Source organism: Oncorhynchus nerka, linkage group LG16 (genome assembly GCF_034236695.1).
Source record: "Oncorhynchus nerka isolate Pitt River linkage group LG16, Oner_Uvic_2.0, whole genome shotgun sequence".
NCBI classification, from domain to species: Eukaryota; Metazoa; Chordata; class Actinopteri; order Salmoniformes; family Salmonidae; genus Oncorhynchus; species Oncorhynchus nerka.
The window spans coordinates 9,004,922-9,031,406 of NC_088411.1; the positions used below are offsets into that span (position 1 = coordinate 9,004,922).

The 26,485-nt window shown below is 45.3% G+C and overlaps 1 protein-coding gene across 26 annotated transcripts in view; it reads right to left on the reverse strand.

Annotated features, from left to right (window-relative positions):
- LOC115143988 (transcription factor 7-like 2) overlaps positions 1–26,485 on the reverse strand; it is a 103,551-nt gene that overhangs the window by 64,438 nt on the left and 12,628 nt on the right. The window lies entirely within an intron of this gene.

Sequence of the window (26,485 nt, forward strand, 5' to 3'; positions counted from 1 at the left end):
TGAAGAGAGAGAGAGAGAGACTTACACAAGACAGAGCATTTTCTCATAAATTGGGTAGAGCCCTTTAAATCAGATGACATGCCAATTGCTTTGGCGACATAGTCTACCATATTTAGTTTCCTGACGAGGAAGGAAGGAAGGAGGAGGAAGAACAGTTGCTCTGAATTATGAGCTAAGCCACCAGAGAGAGCAAAGTCTAAACCACTGTAAGACAAACTTTACAGGGGCAAAACCATCACAAAGAAGAAGCCTAGCATCTTAAGTATTGTGACCAATATCTTCCTTGTCAACAGGTTATATTGACAAAAGGTACCTTCAAAGGATTCAAGGATACTCATATAATGCAATAACATTATAATGCAAAGCATAATTTCCCCCCGCTCATTCCACAACCCACAGCTGAATGCTTTCCCTGCTGTGCCTGCCCTTTGCTATGGCTAAAGCTCCTACTCCATTCTGACCCAGTGATCCTAGGGGATGACCCTGCTATCGGCTGTGACATAGTCTCCCTAACAAATGTCAAGGCCACCTAGTCGGAGGGGGTACAAACTGAGGTCACCTCAGCTGCCTGCGCTCAGAGAGGGCCCCCAACATTAGTTAAGTTACTGGGGGGTCAACAGGGTGAAACAGGCACTTATTGTACAGTGTGAAAAATAGAACTACTAAATATCAAAGCAGGGCACACTGTGTAAGATCTTTCCATACCACTTACTGCAAGAGAGTACATTCAAATAGGTAAGCAAACAATATGTCCAACAGTGATAGGAGTTCCCTGAATTTGCAGGTAGAGCTGTGCACACACTGATGGGAATGCGGACTGTCCAAATATTGAGGGCAAAATACACTGTCACAAAGAACTATAAAACCCTGTACATTTGATGTACATGTAACATGAACAACAACTAAATATACACAGGGAGAGCAACAGAAAACGAGCGCAACAAGGTCAGATAGGAAAACAGACTCCAAGCCAATAAGACAAAATGAAGAGAGGAAAGAGAAAAAGGAGAGTGAAAGAAATATGGGGTCATTAGTAGAGCCGGGACGATCATTTGTATCATGGCAAGGAAACAAAACACAAAGCAGATTTAACTTCTTAAGGAAAACAGCCCTAATGTTGGAAACAAACATCACTATGTGTCATCCAGAGTCACATTTATTTATTTATTTATTTATAGCACATACATACAACAGGTTTTTAAAGGACCAAAGAGTTTGGTCTGCTTCGTGTTTTTTTTTTACAATACTGGTATCGTCACAGCCCTAGTCATTAGAGTTGGCTAGTAGAAACACAAGAGGGTTACAGACTTGTTCCTTAACCTTGAGACCACAGGCAATGCTCTCTCTAGCGTCAAGGCCGGCGCATCCGTAAAGTATGCCGCCTCATAGCACACTGGGTCCCCCCCAAAGGAAATTTCTGACAAGTCAAGTTGGCCTTGTATCTTGGCCTCTGATGCAATCGGAACATCAACCGCTGGGCTAGCTAGGATTCTGGCCAAAGAACTCATCCAGAGCTAGAATTGGAATGTTGTCATTCCATCTACGTCTGTGTTCCTATCCTTATCCTCTAAATAAAACAATCACAATGGCCCTCCTGCTGCCCTGATATCCAATGACAACAGCTCCTTTCTTGTAGCCTATTCAACTACCTAATCAGAGCAAGTCTCTGTCCTCTAAGTATGGGCCTGTGCTAGAAGAAATCTGTACACTTCTACACTGTTGCTGTGTGCATCTGCCTGTCTGTGGTTGTTACTACATCAGCAAGAGTTTGTGTTTGCGAGCATGTGGCACGTGTGTATTTGTGTGTGTGCTTGTGTGTGTGTCACGACCTTTTCTGAGACCGTGGCTAAATCAGTGGTAATTAGCGGAGAGTTCACCACGGGGTGCATGGCTGTGGCTTGTGCTGGAAGGAGTTATTGACTCCCGTCCTCTGGCTGGCTCCACAACCACTCATTTATGACCCCCACAAGGATTTTACTGCAACTGTCTTTGTTTGCGTTTGTTTGTGCGTCGAAGGGTGGAAAGTACGACTTGTAAAGCTCCAGTGTTGTGGTCTTGTGATTTTTACAGACCACCCATATTGGGTATTAATTGCCATGAAGGGGGGTGGAGTGTTGAGAGTGATGGTACCACTGTTATCTATGAGGTAACTCAAGACAGCCTATACTGGTGCAAGAGGGGCTGGTGGATGGCAGGTTACGAATTCTGATTCCAGTCATGGGAAGGTCTTATCATATACTAGACTTGACAAATGATTGTCCAAGTTGAGCACACAGATGCACACAAATATTCAGACACAACCGCAGGGAGGCCTTCAGTGAGGGGACATCCCTTAAGCCTCTGTCTTGAGGTGGTGGGTGAAAGGTGACACTCCAGAGTGTGGCGCTGAAGCGGAGAGAGGAAGAGAGCACATGCCTAACAGGCGGCTCCACTTCAGCCTGCTATTTCAAATGTTCTCACACGCTAATCCCTCCTGTAGGTTTTACAAGCATGCCAAGGAGAACGGAGCCCCGGCGAGTGCCAAGCTTTCCGACCCCACCTCCACTTCCTCCCCATTTACCCTCCTCCTTCCCTCCAACTCTTACTGACGGATGCTTCGCCTGGGCTTGAGTAGGCCGTGACCCCCGACCCCCCTCGGCCGCCCGGCTCCTCCTCCTCCCACCCATAAAAAACTCTCCCACTATTAGGGCCACCTTGGTAACTCAAGAGCCATTCCAATGTGACAAATTGCTTTGGCGTTCCAGGATAACTCTCGCCCCCCACCTCTTCTTTCTCCCTTTACCCCCATCCCCCATCTCTCGCCCCTAAGAGCCACCCAGAGTACACACTGTACATCAGGGGCTTCCCCCTTCCCTCCCTCTCGCTCCCCCTCTAACCCTCTGCCCCTCCTCGCCTTGCCGGGCCCCACAATGGGAGCTGAATGACTCAATTGTCTCTGATGAAGTAAAAGACAAGGGAGTCCTCTAAATCCTTACAGAGGGATGAACTCTCCCTCTCTCGCCTGGAGATTTCCCATAGTGACAAGCAAACTGGCTAGAAAGGGGGTGAGAGTGAATGATAGAGGGAAAGAGGGTGGTCTTAAAAAATAGCCCCAAGCCCCCACATTTCACTACCAAGGTCCAACTGCTGGACTGTCTGCTCGCCATATTTGAGTGACTGATGCAAAAGTTCAGCTTGGCATGGTATGAGCTGCTGAATGTGACCCAGACACACTAACTTTCATCACAATGCAAAGAAGCTGAGGCTAACCCAGTGCCATCCGTTATACAGAAGGACACAGAGGGAGACAACAGAGTGCATTGTGAGTGCTCACACATCATCCTCACATGTCCACACCATAAGTTGGGTGATAGAACTGAATATTTGACTTGGAATATGAGAGGACTCTTATTTCAAATATATAACAAATAGACTACAAGAACATTTTAACCTGAAATAGTTTGATACATATGTCATTAACACTAGTCTAACGCATAATGTTACTAAAGCACTCCCAAAATGTATTTATTGAAAAATAAGCTAAGCAAATCAAATCCATTAAAATATTCTCATGCACAATTATTAGCTATAAACTATGTATACTGAGTCAGCTACCCTGAATTCTGGAGGTGGTCAATGCTGTGAAACCTGTTCTTGTTGAAACCCCATCTGACGTGTTTATTACAAGCAACCCGAGCCTCGGCACATACCGACTTGTTCATATTGTTTTGGATTAACAGCAGAGGCTTTTCCCCAATCGGACAAATAGGGCTCCTAACGTGCCAAAGTGGCTCGGAACCCCGGGAATATTCCCAGCGGGACTGCGAGAGAAGATGAAGTGAATCACGGTCTCAGGCCGAACGGGGTCCAGAGGAATTCCTGCCACATAAACAATGTTAGGGGGAGATCGACGGAAGAGAGAGAGAGCGGGAAAGAGGGGTGAGCAGCTCGGATTTACAGCCAACATATGGAGCCTGGGTCTTGCTCTGGAGACCTCGGCAGATCCCCGGCGCATCTGTGGCTGTGTGGGCTGCTGCCTCATAGTGCAGTCATGACACAGCCACCACCATCCAGACATACAGTAGTAGCAGTGGGCGTGTACCACACACATTGACATGTAGGCTACAAGGAGCAACACATGTGCATTCACACAGTGACACATGCATGTACACATACTCAAATATTATTTTGCTTTGAAAACAACAGGTTTAGACTAACAATGAAATGCTTACTTACGGGTTATTTTCCAATGATAAAGCTACCTGCATGCACAAAGAGACACACATGTTCACCACACACACACACACACACACACACACACACACACACACACACACACACACACACACATTACTGAACACATGCTCACACACAGGAACACACTGTGGCTAACTGTTCATCATGTTCAATGACACCCTAGGGACAGGGGCCCGGGATCAGAATAACAGCTTGCAGATTACACCAAATCAAACAACAAATTTAAAAGAGCTTTATTTGTGTTTGCTGTGCCCAAAACAAGTGAGAGACCCAATCGAAACAGAGTAAATCCCACTATCCCAGTGTCAAGTCCTATTGGGGTTGAGTTAGACTAAAGGTCTGAGAAAGAGTATTGTTTAGTTAACTTCATGTTCTTCTAAGGACAGCTGCTACATTCAAATAATACTTGAAAATGATGGGCAAATGTGTTTCCTTCTTGACATTTGTGGGTTCCTTTGTCTAGGCCACAGGTGCAGGGGTTAAACATACACCCAATTGTTGGGGTGGGAACAGTAATTTTCTGTAATTGGGGGGGATAATGCAATCCAGATCCTTTGAAATCCCCCAGGTCAAAAGAGAGACCTTTTCCCAATCTATAGGATACACCACACATTTGAGAAGGAAGAAGAACGATATAAGCAGGCAGAAAGTGAGGGGAGTAGAGGGAAGAAAGTCCAACCAAAACTGAGAGAAGGTTAGTCGACGAGAGAGGGCTCTTCATGACTGATTTAGTTCTTCTAATACACATTTTATGAGTAAATAAAAAAAGTCCCACCAGCTCTGATAGCCAGAGGCGTTTTGCAAGCAGGAAAATAAAAGTGGAATGTGGGAAGGCCTGGGGTTTGTGTGCCCTGGGGCGGGGAAAGGGGTCCGCTGGGCCTGTATTTACTCCAAAGCCCGAACCGTTAGGGGATTCCACAAGGCCCTGACAGCGCGGGGCCGTCGACCCACTCCAATCCCCCTTCCCCCCTTCTCGCGCAAGATAAACTCAACCTGACACTTTTATATGGACGTTTTTTTAGGCCCCCGGTCCCGCCTCCTGCATCCTCTAAACATATTCTACGGACTGTCTGAAAACAACGTGGCCAAAGCCAAGCTGGTTTCAAAAGAGTTTGAGACATTGTACTCTTCAATAAAAAATGTTTATTTTGGAATAGATTATTTTCTTTGTTTTCTCAAAATGTGTCCCTGAACCCTTTCCTTATCTGTCCTGTTCTGGACGTTAACTCTGGTCTCAAACACGGGTTCATGAGATATGTGCAGTCTTGCTCCTACACTGTTTACTTAACAGGTGTGGACAAAATGCGCTATTCAAACACCAGCTGATTTGCTGGAAAGTTTCTAAAGATTGCGCAACACATATTCAACTAAACTAAGGAATGAACAAAAATCTATAACAGCAGTAAAATGCTCCATTTGAAAGACAAAAAGCATCTGAACCAATGAGAAACAAAACTGATTGGCTGATGGAGCTGGAGTAATCCAATCCCACTTGGAAGAAGAAAGACCAGTCACAGACATACTGGGGCACTCACATCTTCTCCAAGGATGTGAAATCACCCCAGACTCCAAATTCTTGGTGGATTTACGGCATACAGACTCAGAAAGTAAACAGTGTTGTATTTCTTTGACTCCCCCTGTCTCTGCCTCCATGTCATTAAGGGCATCTCTGGGCCTGTCTATAAATAGAGCTGGGAGGTTAAGGACTGCAGGGCCTGCTGTTCCTCCGACAGACCCGGGACACTAATGAACAGCACAGGCATCTTTAACATCAGGCCTTCCTGGCTGGCTCTGCTCTCAGGTACTGCTTCGATCTCAGCTTCTGTCTCCAGTTCTCTGACTGTTACTTCTCACGTTTCTCCACCGCCCATCTCTCAATGTCTATGTCTGGACCTCTTCCCAGACATATTTCCAGCAAATAGTAAATACACATAATTTGTAAACTATATGTCGCATTGGATGAAAGCATCTGCTTGATGACTGTACCCAGGCCCTGCATGTCCCCAGGTACCCTCATTTGTTAACTTCTGTGAGCGAAAAAGCCTTGGTTTTATGCATGTCAACATCAGAAGCCTCCTCCCTAAGTTTGTTTTACTCACTGCTTTAGCACACTCTGCTAACCCTGATGTCCTTGCCGTGTCTGAATCCTGGCTCAGGAAGGCCACCAAAAATTCAGAGATTTCCATACCCAACTATAACATCTTCCGTCAAGATAGAACTACCAAAGGGGGCGGAGTTGCAGTCTACTGCAGAGATAGCCTGCAAAGTAATGTCATACTTTCCAGGTCCATACCCAAACAGTTCGAACTACTAATTTTGAAAATTACCCTCTCCAGAAATAAGTCTCTCACTGTTGCCGCCTGCTACCGGCCACCCTCAGCTCCCAGCTGTGCCCTGGACACCATTTGTGAATTGATCGCCCCCCATCTAGCTTCAGAGTTTGTTCTGTTAGGTGACCTAAACTGGGATATGCTTAACACCCCGGCAGTCCTACAATGTAAGCTAGATGCCCTCAATCTCACTCAAATCATCAAGGAACCCACCAGGTACAACCCTAACTCTGTAAACAAGGGCACCCTCATAGACGTCATCCTGACCAACTGGCCCTCCAAATACACCTCCGCTGTCTTCAACCAGGATCTCAGCGATCACTGCCTCATTGCCTGTATCCGCCACGGAGCCGCAGTCAAACGACCATCCCTCATCACTGTCAAACGCTCCCTAAAACACTTCTGTGAGCAGGCCTTTCTAATCGACCTGGCCCGGGTATCCTGGAAGGACATTGACCTCATCCCGTCAGTTGAGGATGCCTGGTCATTCTTTAAAAGTAACTTCCTCACCATTTTAGATAAGCATGCTCCGTTCAAAAATGCAGAACCAAGAACAGATACAGCCCTTGGTTCACTCCAGACCTGACTGCCCTCGACCAGCACAAAAACATCCTGTGGCGGACTGCAATAGCATCGAATAGCCCCGTGATATGCAACTGTTCAGGGAAGTCAGGAACCAATACACGCAGTCAGTCAGGAAAGCTAAGGCCAGCTTCTTCAGGCAGAAGTTTGCATCCTGTAGCTCCAACTCCAAAAGTTCTTGGACACTGTGAAGTCCATGGAGAACAAGAGCACCTCCTCCCAGCTGCCCACTGCACTGAGGCTAGGTAACACGGTCTCCACCGATAAATCCACGATTATTGAAAGCTTCAATAAGCACTTCTCAACGGCTGGCCATGCCTTCCGCCTGGCTACTCCAACCTCGGCCAACAGCTCCGCCCCCGTAGCTCCTCGCCCAAGCCTCTCCAGGTTCTCCTTACCCAAATCCAGATAGCAGATGTTCTGAAAGAGCTGCAAAACCTAGACCCGTACAAATCAGCTGGGCTTGACAATCTGGACCCTCTATTTCTGAAACTATCTGCCGCCATTGTCGCAACCCCTATTACCAGCCTGTTCAACCTCTCTTTCATATCGTCTGAGATCCCCAAGGATTGAAAGCTGCCGCAGTCATCCCCCTCTTCAAAGGGGAGACACCCTGGACCCAAACTGCTATAGACCTATATCCATCCTGCCCTGCCTATCTAAGGTCTTCGAAAGCCAAGTCAACAAACAGGTCACTGACCATCTCGAATCCCACCGTACCTTCTCCGCTGTGCAATCTGGTTTCCGAGCCGGTCACGGGTGCACCTCAGCCACGCTCAAGGTACTAAACGATATCATAACCGCCATCGATAAAAGACAGTACTGTGCAGCCGTCTTCATCGACCTCGCCAAGGCTTTCGACTCTGTCAATCATCATATTCTTATCGGCAGACTCAATAGCCTCGGTTTCTCGGATGACTGCCTTGCCTGGTTCACCAATTACTTTGCAGACAGAGTTCAGTGTGTCAAATCGGAGGGCATGCTGTCCGGTCCTCTGGCAGTCTCTATGGGGGTGCCACAGGGTTCAATTCTCGGGCCGACTCTTTTCTCTGTATATATCAATGATGTTGCTCTTGCTGCGGGCGATTCCCTGATCCACCTCTACGCAGACGACACCATTCTATATACTTTCGGCCCGTCATTGGACACTGTGCTATCTAACCTCCAAACGAGCTTCAATGCCATACAGCACTCCTTCCGTGGCCTCCAACTGCTCTTAAACGCGAGTAAAACCAAATGCATGCTTTTCAACCGATCGCTGCCTGCACCCGCATGCCCGACTAGCATCACCACCCTGGATGGTTCCGACCTTGAATATGTGGACATCTATAAGTACCTAGGTGTCTGGCTAGACTGCAAACTCTCCTTCCAGACTCACATCAAACATCTCCAATCGAAAATCAAATCAAGAGTCGGCTTTCTATTCCGCAACAAAGCCTCCTTCACTCACGCCGCCAAGCTTACCCTAGTAAAACTGACTATCAGTGTCATCTACAAAATGGCTTCCAACACTCTACTCAGCAAACTGGATGCAGTCTATCATAGTGCCATCCGTTTTGTCACCAAAGCACCTTATACCACCCACCACTGAGCCTTGTATGCTCTAGTCGGCTGGCCCTCGCTACATATTCGTCGCCAGACCCACTGGCTCCAGGTCATCTACAAGTCCATGCTAGGTAAAGCTCCACCTTATCTCAGTTCACTGGTCACGATGGCAACACCCATCCGTAGCACACGCTCCAGCAGGTGTATCTCACTGATCATCCCTAAAGCCAACACCTCATTTGGCCGCCTTTCGTTCCAGTACTCTGCTGCCTGTGACTGGAACGAACTGCAAAAATCGCTGAAGTTGGAGACTTTTATCTCCCTCACCAACTTCAAACATCAGCTATCCGAGCAGCTAACCGATCGCTGCAGCTGTACATAGTCTATTGGTAAATAGCCCACCCATTTTCACCTACCTCATTCCCATACTGTTTTTATACTGTTTTTTATTTTTTATTTTATTATTTACTTTTCTGCTCTTTTGCACACCAATATCTCTACCTGTACATGACCATCTGATCATTTATCACCCCAGTGTTAATCTGCAAAATTGTATTATTCGCCTACCTCATGCCTTTTGCACACATTGTATATAGACTGCCCATTTTTTTCTACTGTGTTATTGACTTGTTAATTGTTTACTCCATGTGTAACTCTGTGTTTTCTGTTCACACTGCTATGCTTTATCTTGGCCAGGTCGCAGTTGCAAATGAGAACTTGTTCTCAACTAGCCTACCTGGTTAAATAAAGGTGAAATAAAAAATTAAAAATAAAAATTGTTGCAACACTAGTCTACAGAAGCCCAGAGTAACATAGTGAGTGTGGGCAGTGAGAGAGTGAAATCAGGGCTGAGATGAGAAGTTCATGTCAGATCCAAGTCCTGCTGCCCGGTGGATTCTCGTACATACTGACCTACTTAGCGGCTACGTGAGCTCAGCAAGCTAGCACAGCAGGTGTGTCTGAGCCCCTTGTGCAAGGAGCTCGCTCTGTGGTAGGAAAAGTTTGGGTAATAGGTGCACATTGTGTGTACATGATTGCCTTTGTTTAGGAGAAGTGGTAATATTAAAAGTATAAAATAAGAAGTTGAAGGTTAAGCCAGAGCCCTGGAACCTCTACTTAAAGCCACCTTGAGTAGGATGATGATGATGATTGGCTTTGTGATGTTGGATGGATATCACCCTGACCTAACAAGAAGGTTACCTGTTTATTCAGGTAACTATTTAGGTATCTATATAGTTCCATGGCCGTCAGGTTGGAGAATAATTATATTGAAACATAAAGGGAAGAATGCAGTTTCCTTTAGAAGAAGCCTACACTCACCTTGTAAAGAAATAACATCCTTCAGATAGAGAACATGCGTACACACACACACACACACACACACACACACACACACACACACACACACACACACACACACACACACACACACACAGTACAGTCGTGGCCAATGACACGTGAGAATGACACAAATATTCATTTTCACAAAGTTTGCTGCTTCAGTGTCTTTAGATATTTTTGTTAGATGTTACTATGGAATACTGAAGTATAATTACAAGCATTTCATTCATGTCAAAGGCTTTTATTGACAATTACATGAAGTTGATGCAGAGTCAATATTTGCAGTGTTGACCCTTCTTTTTCAAGGCCTCTGCAATTCGCCCTGGCATGCTGTCAATTAACTTCTGGGCCACATCCTGACTGATGGCAGCCATTCTTGCATAATCAATGCTTGGAGTTTGTCAGAATTTGTGGGGTTTTGTTTGTCCACCCGCCTCTTGAGGATTGACCACAAGTTCTCAATGGGATTAAAGTCTGGGGAGTTTCTTGGCCATGGACCCAAAATGTCAATGTTTTGTTCCCCGAGCCACTTAGTTATCACTTTTGCCTTATGGCAAGGTGCTCCATCATGCTGGAAAATACATTGTTCGTCACCAAACTGTTCCTGAATGGTTGGGAGAAGTTGCTCTCGGAGGATGGGTTGGTACCATTCTTTATTCATGGCTGTGTTCTTAGGCAAAATTGTGAATGATCTCAGGATGCTTTACTGTTGGCATGACACAGGGCTAATGGTAGCGCTCACCTTGTCTTCTCCAGACAAGCTTTTTTCAGGATGCCCCAAACAATTCATCAGAGACTTTACCCCAGCACTCAGCAGTCCAATCCCTGTACCTTTTGCAGAATATCAGTCTGTCCCTGATGTTTTTCCTGGAGAGAAGTGGCTTCTTTGCTGCCCTTCTTGACACCAGGCCATTCTCCAAAAGTCTTCGCCTCACTGTGTGTGCAGATTCACTCACACCTGCCCGCTGCCATTCCTGAGCAAGCTCTGTACTGGTGGTGCCCCGATCCCGCAGCCAAATCAACTTTAGGAGACGGTCCTGGCGCTTGCTGGACTTTCTTGGGTGCCCTGAAGCCTTCTTCACAACAATTGAACCGCTCTCCTTGAAGTTCTTGATGATCCGATAAATGGTTGATTTAGGTGCAATCTTACTGGCAGCAATGTCCTTGCCTGTGAAGCCCTTTTTGTGCAAAGCAATGATGACGGCACGTGTTTCCTTGCAGGTAACCATGTTTGACAGAGGAAGAACAATGATTTTAAGCACCACCCTCCTTTTGAAGCTTCCAGTCAGTTATTCGAACTCAATCAGCATGACAGAGTGATCTCCAGCCTTGTTCTCGTCAACACTCACCACACACCTGTGTTAACGAGAGAATCACTGACATGATATCAGCTGGTCCTTTTGTGGCAGGGCTGAAATGCAGTGGAAATATTTTTGGGGGATTCAGTTCATTTGCATGGCAATTCATCTGATCACTCTTCATAACATTCTGGAGTACATGCAAATTGCCATCATACAAACTGAGGCAGCAAACTTTGTGAAAATTTATATTTGTGTCATTCTCAAAACTTTTGGCCACAACTGTACATACACACACAAACCGTCAAAGGCGTATACAGTACACACACACACACTAAAACACTCAACCATCACACATCTATACCCTCAACCAACACAATTGAATCACGTACACACACCGTTTCAACACACAACCTACAGAAATGCATTGTACACATTTACACACACACACACACACACACACACACACACACACACACACACACACACACACACACACACACACACACACACACACACACACACACACACACACCTTGGAGCAGTTTAGACTCTATATTCATGAGGCCCATTCCCTATGCAGGCCAGAGACCCATTACCAGGGCTCCAGCTCAAAATCCAGAATGGTTCCAGGACACATGAATGGTTTCAGGACACAGGCATGGAGCCCTACACCTCCAAAACTGTGAAGACAGTTTGCGCTACAGCAGTTGCAATACTCTGTACTACAGTTTTTAACAATCACTTTGGTACTAATTTCAGAACCGTGTGTTCATTTTTCAAAACTCACAGACACAACACTCAAAACGCATTCATATCTTTAAAGAAACCTTGCACTTGCAGAATCATGGGTTCAAATAACTAATTTATCATGAAATACCATAGGAACATTAATTTAGATCACCCATACACAAGATACCAATAGTTTCACTGTGTAGTTGTTCGTACAATCATTACATATTGCAGTACAAAATATGTGATACATGTTTCATTATGCTACTACACGTAAATACATCACTGTAAAAGGACTAGTAGAGAGAATACTACAGACACAGTGGAATCATTGAACAAAATATGAAATTTAGTGATGCAATACAATAAAATCACAACATAGGTTTCTTTGAATCAAAGCAAACATAATTAGCTACAAAAAAAAGAAAAAACAGTTAAAGGTCAACTGCAGTGTTCCTCACCTGGCTTACTGTAAAAAGCAAAATAAAATATTTTTTACTGTATATTTCCATCAACCCTGTCTTGTGGATTTGGCCACAGGTTCTCATCCACATCACAATGGATGTTTTCATTAGCCAAACATCTTGGGAAGAATCTTCAGTCATGGCGAATCCAGGCCTGACACTGGTCTGCCGTGATGTCATTGCATGCGTCATCCATGGCCTGGAGAAGGGTGGCTTGTTCATAAGGGCGCCTACCTTCCAACTCCATTTGGAGAAAAAATTCCTCAATCGGGTTAACCTGTTAGTACTCTAGGGGCAGTATTTCATTTTTGGATAAAAAGACGTGCCCGTTTTAAGCGCAATATTTTGTCGCGAAAAGATGCTCGAATATGCTTGGAATTGATAGTTTTGGAAAGAAGAGACTCTTACGTTTCCAGAACTGCAAAGATTTTCACTGTGAGTCCCTTAGAACAAATGCTTCGGGCAAAACCAAGATGTATGACCGACCAGGAAATGAACAGGATTTTTGAGGCTACGTTTTCCATGATCGCCTTATATGGCTGTGAATGCGACAGGAATAAACAGACTCTTTATCTTGTTTCCCCAAGGTCTCTGCAGCATTGTGACGTATTTGTAGGCATATCATTGGAAGATTGACCATAAGAGACTACAATTGCCAAGTGTCCCGCTTGGTGTCTGCATGGCATTTGGTGCGCAAAAGTCAGCTCCCAGTTTTTTTCCATTCGAATCAGACAACAAAGCAAGCTTCAAGGACGGTGCTTTCAATGGAGAGATATATGCCAAACCACCTTCAGGATTGATTCAAACAACGTTTTCCATGTTTCAGTCGATATTATGGAGTTAATTCGGAAAAAAGTTCGACGTGTAGGTGACTGAATTTTCGGTTAGTTTCGGTAGCCAAATGCATAGTAACAAAAGGGAACGATGTGTCCTACACAAGAATCTTTCAGGAAAAACTGGACATCTGCTATGTAACTGAGAGTCTCCTCATTGAAACATCTGAAGTTCTTCAAAGGTAAATTATTTTATTTGATTCCTTGGCTGGTTTTTGTGAATATGTTGCGTGCTAAATGCTAACGCTAAATGCTAAGCTAGCTATCACCACTCTTACACAAATTATTGATTTTCTCTGGTTCTAAAGCATATTTTGAAAATCTGAGACGACAGGATTGTTAAGAAAAGGATAAGCTTGAGAGCAGGCATATTTATTTCATTTCATTTGCGATTTTTAGAAATCGCTAACGTTGCGTTATGGTAATGAGCTTGAGGTTGTAGTTACGCTCCCGCATACGGGTTTGGGCGGACTATGAGGTTAAGGAAAGGAGAGTATGGGGGTAAGTACAGGGTGGTAAATTGCGGATGGGCCTGAAACCATGCTTGCACCATTTGAGCATGGTGGAACCTGACATTATCCCACACAATGACATAGGTCATGCCATCAGCTCTACAGACCTGATTTAGCTCATCAAGGAAGGTTACATTCGAACAGCGAATCATGTGGCTGCCTGCAACTCAATATGTAGAGTATATAGAGTAGAGAGCTTTAGATGTTGTTCGACCAAACATTAGAACGGGCAAGATGCGTAATCTAAGCAACTTTGACCATGGTATGATTGTTGATGCCACACATGGTGATTCCATCATCTCAGAAACAGCTGCCTTCCTGGGATTTTTACGCAGTACAGTCTCTAGAGTTTACAGAGAATGGTGCGATAAACAAAACACATTCAGTGAGCGGCAGTTCTGTGGGCAAAACACCTTGTTAATGAGAGAGGTCAGAAGAGAATGTCCAGACTCATTCAAGCTAACAGAAAGGCCACAAATGCTCAAATAACAGCTGTTTAAAACAGTGGTGTGCAGAAGGGCATCTCTTAACCTACAACACCGTGAATAATTCAGGCTGTTGTGGAGGCAAAAGTGGTCCTACCCAGTACTAGATAGGTGTACCTAATAAGGTGGCCGGTGAGTGTACAGTAATGTCAAATCTGAAAACATGGTCTGGAAAAGTGGTACATGGGACCATAGAAACAGTGTCTGATAAAGAATGATGATGAAATATTACATCCATAGATAATGTAGTCCAATTGGTTCAAGTTCCACGGTAATTGGTGTCAATGGATCTCGTTATCCTGAAACTTTCATGATCTAAACATGGAATATTGTTTGTCAGTTTCCATAAAACTATGCGTATACATAAAGCTAAGATCGTTTGTTCATTGAACTAAAATCACCTGTTCAAAATGACACAACTTAACATCAAACTATTACCATTTCAAAATTAAATTCACACACTACATCTGAAATGACTGTCCATTCATTTCATTACAATGATCTAACTATCAATTGATACAACTGCTCATGATAAGTGATAAATGATAAGTAACTGTTGGGTATCCAAGCAATTGGAAAAAGTGGTATAGTTTTGAAAAATTGGCATTTTGATCATTGGTTTTGTGGAGTTTTGTGTCTAGAGTTTTGAAAAACGACATCAAGGTTCCGAAATTAGTGCCAAAGTGATTGTAAAAAACTGTAATACAGTATCCTACAGAAAACATCCTCATACCTCCATCAGATTAAGCCTAGTTTAAACACATCGACTAATCTGCCGTTCCTGAGGGCCATATGATCTTACTGACTGTGATACAGGAATAATTATTTTTCATCCATTAAACACACACACACAATATAGCAGTAGGAAACTAGCTCTTCACTGTCGCGGCTTAATAAATAAATAAGTAATAAGGATGTGGTTATTGGAGCTCATTAAAATGGAGGATGCTGCCGTGACAACAGGACCCGGGAGGGTCAGGGAGGCTGCTACTTGGGCCGGGCTGTGTCTGCGTGGGTGTTTCTCCTTCCCGTCTCCTGTCCCTCGGTACCCCACCCAGGCGCCCCCGCCCCTCACCTCCAAATCAACTGCCAATGACTCCCCCCCTTGCACACACACCCCTCTCTGCCTTGTGCACACACACACACACACGGCTAATTACAGCCTTGCTTAATCACTGGGTGATCTGTCTGACTCTGAAGACATTCTCCTTCACCACCGACACAAACATGGGCACAAAAGCCAATTATTGATGAATCTTTAATAAGGTATTTTACCAACTCCCTGTTTGGCTTTGCTACAAATGTCCCTGTTTGGTTTTCCTAGGAGTTATCTCCCCCAGCCAAGGGAAATGTAGTGGAAAGGGAGAAAGATACAGAGGACAGTGTGAGAAAGCCTGCTGTTTGTGACCTCTGCCCTGTATAATTTAAAATAAATAAATAATCTTAAAAATAATTTATTTTTTATTTTTGTCACCAATGAGCTGATATACTGTACATCCGAAAACACTTCGTTACTCCCTTCTTCATACCTCTTCTACGAGCCCCTTAAAAACGGACAGAAATCCCACACCATGATAATACGTCGATAACGAGCTGAGGCCATCTATTGATCAGTTTCATTTTGCATCTATTAGCTGGGGAGGCGCGGCTCCGGGCCAAAGCGGGCGTTACACACACTGACAGCCAGGCTGGATGGAGATCCTAACACTGATGTTCACACGCTGTGATTGACATGGAGATAAGGTAGAGCTCAGCACAACCGCCCGCGTTACAGCAGGCAGGCTAATGACACGTGTGAGTGTGTGTGTGCATGTGTGAGAGAGAGAGGAGAGAGAGCAGTCCACAAGTCTTTACTAATTGGTGCAATGAGACAGAGATTTTTTTTAAAGAGAGGAAAAAATATTTTCCCGTAGCGCCAGAGTCTCACTATATTATACCATTTAGCCCCTATATATCCTATATTCTCACTAGTTTTGTGGTATTTCACATGGCCACATCCAGAATAAGCTAAATTCTGAAATTGTTTTCTCGAAGGGATCATTTTTGAGATACTGATGCTGATAATAAGCTAAGCGTTCATCATTAGATCAGTTATGTGTGGTTTACCAGTGAGTGAACACAATAGTGTGCCTCGCACGCCCATGTAAACACGGGACCTGAAAGGCTGGATGTTCTCCTCCCCTTAACACATTCTGACAGTTCTCAGATAAAAAAAAGATTTAAAAAACAACAGGCAGATGAATACATCTGAAGATGCGTGTAGCAAACAATATGGAGTATTATCCTCTCTTCTGGACCCATCCGCCAACGAGGCCCAGCATTGACGCAACCCACTGCAATATTGGGAGCTGCATGTCATCCACGCATTAAGAAGAAAATGCTTGGTCCTGGCATGGGCAATAATTTACACTGCACACCTTAATACAGAGGCTATGAATAAACCTATATATAAACCTATAGAGATGTAGATACAGATTCATGAGGTGCTTTTTGGTTCTTGTTGTGTTCCAGATAGGTTCCATAAAGGTTAACATGGACTAGAAAAAACCTTGACTACAAACTGTGTGTTTTTGTCAGCTGAGGGAAGCAGTGCAGCGGCGGGAGGAGGAGAGAAAAAAAGCCCTCAGCCAAGCCATCAAGTTGAACATTGAACTTCACAGTAGTAGCTGCCTTTCTATGCCTCTCCTTTTGATGTTACCTCCAAAGCAAAGGATCAAAGGCTTGGAGTGTGGCGTGGGGAAGTCCCAGGCTCTTAGTCTGCCAGCCTGTGATATATGCAAAAGTCTACGCCAAAAAAGAGAGAGCAAGCTAGGCAGAGATAGGGGAGAGAGAGTGCGAGAGTGCGAGAGAGAGAGAGAGAGAGAGAGAGAGAGAGAGAGAGAGGAAGACGGACAGAGAAAGGGGGAGAGGGAGAGACAAAGAGTGGTGTGAGTGAGAGAGCACGAGAGAGCAAGCTTGCAAGGAATGTGGCTAAATAGTATTTTTCGCTTTTAATGAACGGCGGGAGATGATGCAATCGGCTGCTTTCTCTTATGTTGTTTAAGCTACAATGAGAGGTGAAAATAATGTGTGTATGAATCAGAGAATAGGCATTTGTTTGATACTAGGGGGGGGGGGGGGAGTACTGGCAGTGTTTGTTACCCTGCCCCCAATCCCCCAACCAGCCGTGCAGTACCTACCCCCAACCCCCATCGCCTTTCGAACATCAAGGGGGTGAGGCTGTGTCGTCTCTACATAAATATACAGTGTGCTGTTAAAGTGAGGACTACAGCAAACACAGTGGAGATGAAATGCACAGACACACACAATACGGGACATGGACAAACACACACACACAAAATGTGGGCTCAGCTGGGCCAAATACTGTAGCAGGTGTGCTGAAATTGTCAAACCTTTACTAGACACATACACACACCCTTTCCCCAAGGCTATAGGATTAAGAGGTCCAGCTGGCTGACAGCAAACCCTTCGTTCCCACGTATCCCGTCGATCTCCCCCCACAGCCCCTCCACCCCTGGTCTGCCAGCTAGCCAAGTCTGCAAGGAGGACACACCTGAACTTGACATCGATCGGCCCCAAGCTTTTGCTGCACACAGACACACACACTTGCGTGCTCAGACACACACAAAATCTAACCAAAGAAAAAGAGTGGCGAAAGGCAGAGGACACCTCAGGGAGGTGTATGGTTGAGGATGGATGAAAAGCAGGGCTGGGAATCGCCAGGGACCTCATGATACAATATTATCATGATATTTTGGTGCCGATACAATATGTATTGCAATACCCACGATTCTCACAATTCTATATATATTATGATTCAATACTCAATTTTTGTTGCGATTCGATGTTGGAAACATCTTGCTCACCATATGTCTTCCGCAGAGGGACAAGAGCAAGCCATGAGAAAACTCGTTTTGATCAGTCATGGAAATAAAAGTGCTGAAAACAAATTGTCTCCCTATTTTTTTTTTTAAATAGCTTTTTTTGTGCAGGTACAGCCAACTAACGCAAAAATGATAATGCGATATTACCAAAACGATATGATACGATATATCTTACAACATAATATCCTGATCCTTTAGTAAATATTTTCTTAACTCTATTTCTTGAACTGCACTGTTGGTTAAGGGTTTGTAAGTAAGCATTTCACGGTAAGGCCTACACCTGTTGTATTTGGCACGTGACTAATAAAATGTGATTTGATTTTTGATCTGGTTTGATATGTAACTGTATCAATCTTTCCCCCCCCATCACTTTTTCCCTCCTTGATTGGGAGAACAAGGAACCATTCTTGAGAGAACTCTGAGAACCTACTATCCCTGCCATCCATGAACCAACTAGAACACTGCATAGCATACAAACAAACACATCAACAAGCAGTCTTACGCCCAACACACACATCTAAATGCCCAGCCAATATCAATGTCAGTTGTGTTTGTCCATCTACCCTTGGGTCACCGCCACAGCCCTATTCTTCAAGTTACAGATTCCTTAAGAGTCAAGGCCTTGAGAGAGAGTGGAGAAAAAAGACTGGAGGTACAACAGAATGAGCCTGTTGTTGGAGGAATAGGAGAATGTGAGACTGAAAAAGAGAGAGAGAGAGAGAGAGAGCGAGAGAGAGAAGGGGAGAGGGAGGAATATATAACATGGCTGGATCTTGTTTCGCAACAGCTGCCAGGTCAATCTGGACTTTTTGCATTTCCATGTCTTTGTGTGTCTGAGTATGAGTAGGCCTAGGCAATGTGAGTGGCTGAATGTATAGGTTATGATAGAACTACAAATTATTCCCTCGCATCAAGTGCTAAGGTATTGTATGTAAACACAAAACAGATGGGGCACTACCCATTGAAAATGAGTAGTTGAAGGATAAGGCCTTTTTTGCTATTCATTCACATGCAGAACCATTACATACAATCTACAGTATAAGACATTCAGGCTTTCATTGACCTTTAAAAAAAATAGTTAGGTTACGTCATTGAATTTCTTTGGGAAATAGTGCATACAGCAAGAGAGAAATGAAGCACACAAAAGTTAGGCTAGTGCTCAGGCTCTGTAGCCATACTAGAGCATATCTGAGTGATGGCTCAACTGTGGAGAAAATACAGAAATAGGTAGATGCACTAAAAAAATAAAAATAAGGGGACACGTTTGGGGTGTGATCAGGGCTTGTGTTGCTAAAGCTCGGCTTCAGTCTGCCTCGCCGTGATGGATAGCTAATGAGCGAGAGAAAAATCCATCCGATGATACAACAGAATACCATCGACAGGGCAGATCGCTAGCTCCCTCCTTATCAACGACGGGTTAGGGGGAAGAAAAGACAGGAGGATAGACGAGGACAGAGGGGGGAGGGAGAGAATAAGAAAGAGAGAGTGTGAGAGAAAAAAAATCCCAATGATGACATTAAGGATTTACTTTCAAAAGGACTCCCATTGATCTTTTTTGATAGACCTGCAATAAATCAAACCAGATTGACTCACATGAGGACGAAGCCTAATCCTTTAGTCAGATCCAGAAGAACTCCAACCAAACCAGCTGTTAATTTAGGCTTTACAAGATAAAGCAGGAGAAATCCAACCTGATGTACCCTAGGGCATGGGCTTACATCATCTCTGTAAAGCAATCAACTTATTGCCAGTTTCGAGAGGTAATCAGAGCACATACTGTGTGAGATAGGAGGGGGAGAGGGAGGAGAGAGGAAGAGGGAGAGAGTGAAGCAGAGAGAAAGAGAGAGCAGAGAGAAAGAGAAACAGATAGCCTGAGAGGCTAGAATAAATAAGCGCAGAGTACAACAGAACACTGAAATGGGATAAAAAAAAGAAGGACCTCAAATCGAGAAACTTAGCCCATATATTGCTACACTAGAAAGTATGGAGGGTTTTTTCCAAATTGTGAATGTCTAGGCCTACCGCTACACAGGTCTATTGACTGAAACGCTGACTACGTGAAACAAAGTAACTTTGAAAAGATACCTTGAAGGAAGACGCTGTGTATGTGGGAGTACCTTTCTCCAATTATCTCTGGAGCAACAATATGAAACAGTGAGCGGAAAGTGGTAGGAGATGGCAACAGTAGCACTTGGGGATGATAGCTGAAGTGGAGCAGGCGGACTGCTGAAGGGGTAGCAGGCAGTGGAGGCCACCGGCTCTATTTCTTGCCCTGAGCACCCTGTAATTTCCCTGGAGCCTCGCCCAGTCTCGGTCATGGTCCCCTATGGCTGGTGCCACCTCACCCGAGCCTTGCCAGGCACACTGTGGCTGCGCCATAGCAATTAAAACAGTTATTTTTGTTTCGGCCTTATTTTTCTCTCTCCCCCCTGACCGCTCCCAGCGGAAGTATTGCAAGACGCCATCCAGCCCACACTGGTAACATCGTCTAATGTCTTTTTCAGCCATGCATCCTGTGTTTGTATGTGAATGGGAATGTGTGTGTATGTGTAATCATGATATAGTTGTTAAGTTCCTTTTCTGACCTAGGCGTGTTACCACAATGGGGATGCAAAGAATATGCATACCATACACACACACACACACACACACACACACACACACACACACACACACACACACACACACACACACACACACACGCAGAGTTCACCCCTTGTCTCCTTGTCCTGTTTACTACATGCAACAAGATAAAATCTCAAATCCAATTCCGGGTCTTACAGGACCCTTCACTCTGGGATTTCAGAGGGGTGAAAAAAGCAGGCTCTGTAGTCTCTGGACACTGTCCAAGGGAAATTGATCCTCAGGAGTCAAAACAAAACCAGACGTGAAATCAGAGTTAAAACAGCTCCACCCTCGGCCCCCCTCAGCCCCCCCTTCACCTCCCTATCTCTCCGCCCTCTCGTGGTTACACTGGATGCACACAGGGATCACCATGACTTTGTGGGGCTCCTCTCGCCCCTCCAAATTGAAGGAGGTTTTGGGGCTTTGACACGGACCAGTACTTGTGTGTATTAGTGGTGCGCGGGCCAGCTGTTTGTTCACCCGCACCCGCCCGCAACTGCTAATAACCCATCCGCAACTACCTGACTATATGTGATAAATTGAAAATCTGAGGCCCGCACCCGACCCTAACCCGCAAATATAGACAATGCGCTGTAGGCTAAAGTCAGAGACAGCAGAATGTTATTTTGACAGGAGGTGCAGCATTTTTAAATATATTTTTCTGCTTATAATTTCAGACATTTTGGAAGGCTATTTGTTAGTCAACTTGTCTATAATTATATACATGCAGCTTCTCTTCTGTCATTATATGTTGCCCTAGAAGACTAAATAAACCCTTGCTCACTACCCATTCCCAAAAGCATTTGGCGATTGGCGTGTAGGCCATTTGGCACTCGTACAGTTAGGCCCGAAAGCTTAGGCTTATGCACTAATGCCGGATAGCCTAAAATAATGAAAGAAAAACCTCAGTGTAGCCTATAGATAAAAATTGCACAAGAATGATATATATATGGATTTTTAAGGTATTGTTTTCTCTTTATTCAACCAGCCTGCACGCCCACCTGCCCTTGATCCACACAATATTCCATAACCCTAAACCTGCGGATATAACTGCAGGGATTGCAGATTATGAGTAAACCCGCGCATCACTAGTGTGTATACAGGACACATCCGCCCCCCAGCCTGGGCCTGTGGTTCTGACAGCCCATCCTACCACGGCCTCAAGGTCACACTTTTAATTACACAGAAACAGTAATCTCACGAGACAGATGGCAAGCAGGCCGCCTCTCAATTACTTTATGCCCAATTGAATCATTACTGATGTTATTTGCTAAATCATGGCACACAAAAACACCACAAAACAGGATTTGTGCTACAAGTGTGGGGTGGGAGGGAGAAAGCAGATGTGCCTCTTGCCAAGCATCTGTGACGGAGATCAAAATGGAATGAAGAATACAAGCACAGGACAGTGTTAGTTAAAAAAAAACTATAATACTATAATCAGTGCCAGTGAAAATAGACCCTTATTTTTCATGAAGAAAATAATACATGGGCCTATGCAAAACAAGTCGGCTCCCAACAGCCTAGTTTGGTAAACCACATAACAAGGGCAATTTAAAAGTGAGGAAAAGTGTTTGTCTCTTAAAAAGAGAGAGGGAAGAGAGTTTGGTTTACGGGTTCTCTCTGGGCCTGGCAGTTTGTCTTTGGGGAGCATCCTGGGACTCGGCTCCTTTCCTGAAAACTCAGCAGTGAGAGAGCTCCGCTCAGTGTCCGCCCTGCTGATGCTTCGCTCTTCCTGCCAATGGCTTCTGTGAACAATTAGAGGTCGGCTTTCCCAGCATCTCTGACCACAGCTCCCCAAGCATCTCAATCTCTAGCCCATCATTTCGAAGTGTTGGCTACTCAGATGTGCTTCAAACCAACACTGATGCCGACCGATATTGATTCGATATTGACACTATTACAAATGCCAAAGCCAAAACCAATGAAGAAAAACACATCCTGGTTAGTTTAGGCAAGAACTTAATAGCACAAATATTGCTGCACCGATGCTCATAAATACTTGAACTTGAGAGATAAATGCTTGGGTCTGACTGGTTGTAAATCCCCAGGCTGATTGGCTGCTCGTTTGGTCGTTGGGTATATATCTTGTCCTGATTGGTTGCACCCTGGTGTGTCATGTTCTACAACATTTATTTGGAGCCTTGTGCTAATGGGGGGTGCACCCCAACAGGCCAGAGGAGGGCTATAAATCTGTCCTAACCACCGGAGGGACAAAGAAGACATCAATGCAACAGAACATTTCCCCTACCAACAAGAACACTATGGCGATTCCCACCTCTTCTCCTTGATTAGAACAGAGCACCATGGGCTAAATCAGCACAGGAACTTTCAGGGGGATATATGAGACTGACTCGCCAAGTTGAGTAATTTAGACTGGGCCAAGTCTGAATCCATATACAGTATAATGGTTGTGAAAAATATCTGTCCCTCTAATGACCCTAATAAGACTGGCAGCTCCCCACTAAATGAGAACAGTTGCGTCTAGTGGCACGTCCTATGTTGTAAAACGATCCTTAGCATATATAGAAAACTTCCAAGCTGTTTTTTTTTAGTCGGGGTGAGGAATTCTGTTGGCCTACAGAGCGCGACCAGCAGTTGTTCTCCCAAGAGAGTGGTGAGCGACTTGGAAGTAGGGAGGAGGGGGGATTCTGGAAGATGGTTGGATGTTACCAACCACATGGCATGTTGAGAAATTGAGGGATTCTTCCAGAGGGATTCGTAAAATGTGGGGGTCCGCAAAGCGACGCCACAGGCCAAGTTACAGGATGAGGAGGTGTGGGGGTGGTGGGCGGAGGAGGAGAATATAGACAGCATCCCAGGCAAACATAAGGCTGAGAGGAAGTAGTGTGTATGGCCCAATACATCACTGGGGCCAAGCTTTCTGCCATCCAGGACCTATATACTAGGCAGTGTCAGAGGAAAGACCAAAAATGGTCAGAGACCCCAGTCACCCAAGTCATAGACTGTTTTCTCTGCTACCACAAGGCAAGCGGTACCGGAGCGCCAAGTCTAGGACCAAAAGCTCCTTAACAGCTTCTACCCCCAAGCCATAAGACTGCTGAACAATTAATCAAATGGCCACCGGACTATTTACATTGACCTCCCCCATTTGTTTTTTACACTGCTGCTACGCTGTTAATTATCTATGCATAGTGACTTCAGCCCTACCAACATGTACAAATGACCTCGACTAACTTGCACCCCTGCACAGTGATTTGGTACAGGTACCCCCTAGATCTGTATCACGGAGGCCCTCCGCACTGCTAAAGCTAACTCTCTCTCCTCTGCTCTCATCCTTCTAGACCTATCGGCTGCCTTCGATACTGTGAACCATCAGATCCTCCTCTCCACCCTCTCCGAGTTGGGCATCTCCGGCGCGGCCCACGCTTGGATTGCGTCCTACCTGACAGGTCGCTCCTACCAGGTGGCGTGGCGAGAATCTGTCTCCTCACCACGCGCTCTCACCACTGGCGTCCCCCAGGGATCTGTTCTAGGCCCTCTCCTATTCTCGCTATACACCAAGTCACTTGGCTCTGTCATAACCTCACATGGTCTCTCCTATCATTGCTATGCAGACGACACACAATTAATCTTCTCCTTTCCCCCTTCTGATGACCAGGTGGCGAATCGCATCTCTGCATGTCTGGCAGACATATCAGTGTGGATGACGGATCACCACCTCAAGCTGAACCTCGGCAAGACGGAGCTGCTCTTCCTCCCAGGGAAGGACTGCCCATTCCATGATCTCGCCATCACGGTTGACAACTCCATTGTGTCCTCCTCCCAGAGCGCTAAGAACCTTGGCGTGATCCTGGACAACACCCTGTCGTTCTCAACTAACATCAAGGCGGTGGCCCGTTCTTGTAGGTTCATGCTCTACAACATCCGCAGAGTACGACCCTGCCTCACACAGGAAGCAGCGCAGGTCCTAATCCAGGCACTTGTCATCTCCCGTCTGGATTACTGCAACTCGCTGTTGGCTGGGCTCCCTGCCTGTGCCATTAAACCCCTACAACTCATCCAGAACGCCGCAGCCCGTCTGATGTTCAACCTTCCCAAGTTCTCTCACGTCACCCCGCTCCTCCGCTCTCTCCACTGGCTTCCAGTTGAAGCTCGCATCCGCTACAAGACCATGGTGCTTGCCTACGGAGCTGTGAGGGGAACGGCACCTCAGTACCTCCAGGCTCTGATCAGGCCCTACACCCATACAAGGGCACTGCGTTCATCCACCTCTGGCCTGCTCGCCTCCCTACCACTGAGGAAGTACAGTTCCCGCGCAGCCCAGTCAAAACTGTTCGCTGCTCTGGCCCCCCAATGGTGGAACAAACTCCCTCACAACGCCAGGACAGCGGAGTCAATCACCACCTTCCGGAGACACCTGAAACCCCACCTCTTTCAGGAATACCTAGGATAGGATAAAGTAATCCTTCTCACCCCCCTTAAAAGATTTAGATGCACTATTGTAAAGTGGCTGTTCCACTGGATGTCTTAAGGTGAACGCACCAATTTGTAAGTCGCTCTGGATAAGAGCGTCTGCTAAATGACTTAAATGTAATGTAAATGTAGATATATAGCCTCGTTATTGTTATTTTGTTGTGTTACTTTTTATTATTTTTTCCTTTCTGTTGGTTAAGGTCTTGTAAGTAAGCATTTCACGGTAAGGTCATATTCGGCGCATTTGAATAATAAAGTTTCATTCGATTTTTTGATCTCATGCACATCCACTCCATGGCCCTGACAATAAAAGTTTCCTGTTGCAATCTCCAACTCTGCCATAGTTCTGGGGCTAAGGGTTTGGGGAATAGCAGATAGGTTGAGTACGGAAGATTATGCTCTGGCAAGCTGGAAGGACAGGAGTCTACAGCTCCAATCACTAGGCCTATAATGCAAACTAACCCACACCCTTGGATTAAGTAATGAAATGCCAATATTGGTCCACAGTAGTAGCATCTAGCGGCCTGCTAACAACACTAATCCCTGCTGAGATTAGGGCGAAGAATTCCACCCAATACCTTCTCCTAACCCCACACCACAGCCATGGACTCCTGCCCTCCCAGCTGCTGTGTGTGTAGCAGGGTGGGCGCCATGGCAGGCAGCTCTGACACCTGTCTCGAACAAGTGCCAGCATTCACACAGTGACTCTGGTTTCCTGAAGCTCGCTGCCTGGCAGTCAGGTGACAAACACTAACCCACAACTCCTCTGACAGTGCACACACACACAGTAGGCACACACACAGCAACATCTTAACCAAGAGGCACTTAAGTGTGATCAAGACCACTTACAAAGCCTCAATACCATGGCTAGAGAGGCCATACCCTCTCATGTTTCTCAGATATCAAACCCCTGATTCAATCTGTGGCTTGGAGCTATAAACCAACGCTTCCCCCAGTCTCTCGCCCGACCCGCTGTAACCACCATTTTTGCATACCGCTCGACTTGCGTAACTGTTGAGTGGTTTCTCTCCCGGGAGACAATGACTGTGTACAGAGCAGGCCAAATCTTTCAACTTTAAATAGGCTACAGATTGTGAGAGAGACAAAAAGACGTTCGGTCCACTGTATAAAAATAAACATTTCTATGAGTGTTGAGTAATGTTGCTTCTTTAAAGGGGTGC